Source organism: Saccostrea cucullata, unplaced genomic scaffold (genome assembly GCF_032062105.1).
Source record: "Saccostrea cucullata isolate Sc308-1 unplaced genomic scaffold, CSIRO_AGI_Scuc_v1 ctg1634, whole genome shotgun sequence".
NCBI lineage: Eukaryota > Metazoa > Mollusca > Bivalvia > Ostreida > Ostreidae > Saccostrea > Saccostrea cuccullata.
In genome coordinates, this window is record NW_026938470.1 from 48,398 (window position 1) to 52,517 (window position 4,120).

Below are 4,120 nucleotides of genomic sequence, written 5' to 3' on the forward strand. Positions count from 1 at the left end.
AAGTAGACTACACTAAGATACATAATTCTGTGTATCCGTTTTTGGTTTCGTTGAACGGTGTTGCCGTGGTTACTAAAAATAGAAATTTCTGTGAAATTCTTTCAAAATGCTACTCCTCCTACAGTTTTGGTCTGATTTCAATATAACTTGGCACACAAGTAGACTACACTAAGATACATTATTCTGTGTATCCGTTTTTGATTTCAATGAACGGTGTTGCCATGGTTACTAAAAATAGAAATTTCTGTGAAATTCTTTCAAATTGCTACTCCAAATACAGTTTTAGTCTGATTATAATATAATGTGGCATGCAAGTAGACTACACTAAGAACATAAATAGACTTAATCAAGGATCATTATTCTATTTATTGCTGTTGAAAAGTTTCAATTCCCAACTGCTTTTAAGTACTTTTCTCTTCCTTTGCTATAATTACAAACCAGTAGAGCTTCAGTCTCGACAGAGACTTCTGGTTATTCCTAGTTCTGATTCAAGAAGTTTTAACCATTTTGTGTCTGAGTAGATTAGTCTTAGGATCCATGTTGAAGAACTGCGAACGATAGTATTGTTCTCCCGCCTACCTCCAAGTCAATTTTCAAAAGTTAACATATGCGATTAATTTTTAAATATTTTTTATAGATAATTATATGGATTTTCATTAAAAAAAATACTTATTTGGGAAAATAAAGAGAGATAACTCTAAAATTTTGGTAAAGCTTGTGTTTTTCACTATACAAATCAACGAAAAACGGAAAATGATTTTAAAACATCTCCCTCCCCCCCCCCCCCTGTCACAAAAATTCCTTTTTACAGGTAATTTGGACTGTTATTTCACAAATTCATACCAAAGCTTATTGTGTGACACGGGGGGGGGGTGTTTATAGACAAAAAACGATAAAAATGCTTATTTTCCAACAATTTCTAAGCGATTTACATCTGAAACATTATATTTTATATATTGTTTAATGGACGTTGAGATTGAATACTGTTCGTTATCTCCATATCCTTCTCATTGATATACATGTATTTATATTTATTTATTTGTCTAAAACATTAGAAAAGATATAAGGAACATTTAATCATTTTTAAGACTATTTCAAAATATGGTGATGCTTGAAATTCCGATTTAAGTGGAAAATATCGTCTACCCCCCTTTTTTCAAATGCTGGAATTATGGATAATTTACTGTTTAGCGCTGGTATTAAGACAATTATTCAATTACCATTAAACTGTTCTTTGTATTAAACAAATATTTTATGGCCAAATTGCTATTTATATTGAATTAAATGGTTCCAAAATGTAGGCGGGAATTGAGAGTTAGCATGCGTATTTCTTTAATGCACATAAAAATCCATTTAATCAATCATTTTCAACCCCCCATTTCACCGGTCACGGTAGCCTAGTGGTAGAGCGTTCGCTTCGTGATCGGGAGGCCCGGGTTCGATTCTCGATCGCGGCGCCGCGTCATACCTAAGACGTAAACATAGGTAGTGACTGTTCCTTCGCCAAGCGCTCGGCACTAGAAGTGAAAGTCACTAGTCTTTCGGATATGACCTTAAAAACGTAGGTCCCGTGTCACGGTAGGCGCTGGCACGATAAAGAACCGTCACTGCTCAATGGCCCTGAGTGCCGAGTATAGGTCTAAATTTGAAGCCCTTCACCGGCATCGGTGACGTCTCCATATGAGTGAAAAATTCTCAAGAGGGACGTTAAACAATATACAATCAATCAATCAATCCCCCATTTCTATATTCTTGGATTATGGCACTCTTCTTAACCTTATGAACTTTACCTCCCTATAAAAAGTAAAAAAGGTCTTTCTCAAATTCATCGACTAATTCCTTATTGGGGTTTGGAATAGTCAATATCAAATGGTTCATCTTTGGTATAATCAGGGATTTAATCGCTGTTAATGTACCTATGGGAGTCGTTTTTCTTAATTGCCATTGTTGTTAATCAATCGCTTTATTTCATTAATTAATTTTGTGGGGATAATTCAGTTCTATCATTTCATCTAAATTAATAGAAAGTTTTAAACCAAGAAGATCAAAAGTAGAATTATTCCAGTCTAACTTCAAGTGATGAAAGACTTTTTTGGAAAATTTTTACTACCTAACCACACCATTTTAGTTTTTGTAAAATTAATTTTCAGTCCAGATACAATTGCAAAATAATCAAGCTCTCTTTATGTACTATCCATAGACTGTGGTGATCCGTCAGATATAATTGAAGTATCATCGGCATATTATGAAAGTTTATATTCCTCCCCATCACTTACAATTCCTTTTATGTCTTTATTGTTTCGAATGAGAATCTCAAGAACTTCAGCACATAGTAGAAAGAGATATGGTGAAATTGGGTCCTCCTGTCTGCATCCCCTTTGTGGGACCAAGTAGTCAGAGGAAATTCCATTCTGTATGACACATGATTTGATTCCATTATAAAACGTTTGTATCCAATTTTTAATGGATTCCCCAAAATTAAAAAAGTCCAATGTTTGGTATATAAACTTCTAGGATATAGTATCAAAAGCTTTTTCGAAGTCAATTAACATTAATAAGCCTGGAATCTGTTTTTGTTCTGTGTATTGCATTGAATCATAAACTAGTCTCAATATTTTCACCTATGAATCTTCCCTTCAAAAACCAGTTTGATCCTTATTTATTACTTTATTCAGCACAGTTTTTAATCGTTCAGCAATACAGCCTGAGGCTATTTTATAAATTACATTCAATAAACTGATTGGTGCCAGTTCTTTAAGAATTGTTTTTGTTTTCCTAGTTTAGGTAGGCAAGTTATTATAGTTAATTTATTTGATTTAGTAATGTGTGATAATTCATACGAGTTGTTTATTGCTCTTGTAATGATTGATTGATTGATTGGTGTTTAACGCCGAGTCGGCAATATTTCAGCCACATTTCGGCAGGAAATTATGTTAAATCAGTTTAGAGTGTTTTTTGGGTTTCTCTGGCGGCTCCCAGTGAGCATACTCTTTTCCGAAAACCGGAGAAACGATCTTTAGCGTGCCAAGGGGGTTGTTATCCTTGACACGGGGTACCGTTTAACGTCCCATCCGACGGACTTAAAAAATTTAAAATATTTAAACAGTTTTAAATAAAACTTATGAGGGGCTATCAAAAAGTTCGTGGACTGAGGCTATAAAATTAATACTATGTAGTCTATACTTTCAAAATTTATAAGGGACATAAAGCAACAAAAAATAAAGAAATGTTGAAAATTTTAGCCTGATTCGTTCATTTTGTGCTATGATAAAATAGAAAAGATATTATAGGTTACCCGTCGCCGTTTAGTTTCACGACGTCCAACAGCGTCATTGTTTTTCAATGTCCGCTTCTTCTACCTCATACACTTAATTTGATTAGATTCCCTGGAGTTGAGTAAGGACTGAAACCCGTCTTGTTTTTTTGATTTTACAATGTAATGTGAGGAACAGCGGCTTTAAATGCATATAATATTGTAAATGGATTGATACATTGGGACAGATCCTCGCTCGATTGTGCCAGCATATTTTGTTTTGGGGAGTTTAATATCTACAACATATGATCAACGTCATTTTTTGACGTGATTGATTTTTCACACCTTGACTACAAATCGACATTAACTGTGCATCCCTTTTCTCTCTGAATCTCTTTTGGCATTAAAAAAAAAAAAACAAGTACTCTGGATGCATTTAATTTCTCCATAGCCAGTTTAAACATTTCTTAGGTCTTTTCTACTTTTTTCAGAGCCAAAATTTTATAGAATGTTGGAAAATGAAACCCCTCCCCCCTTTTGACGTCCTTTTCAAGAACTTATTTGTTTAGACACTCCATGTCAAATTTGCGATAAATTTTCATAAAACTTTCAGAATGAATTGAAAACTTTTTTATTTTTTTGAAGCAATAGTGTCCCAACATATACCTGAATTAATAAGATTTTTGGATGTCAAATGTTCATATCAAAAGAGTTTTTCTTAGTTATGCTTCGGTCGAAAAAACGCTGTATCGATGTTGCGCCGCCTGGACATATCATAGCTTACAAAAACATTACTAAATTTTTAAAAAACAAAATCTATGATCTGCGGTGTATTCTGTAGATAGAAAAGATGATGCTAACCAGATA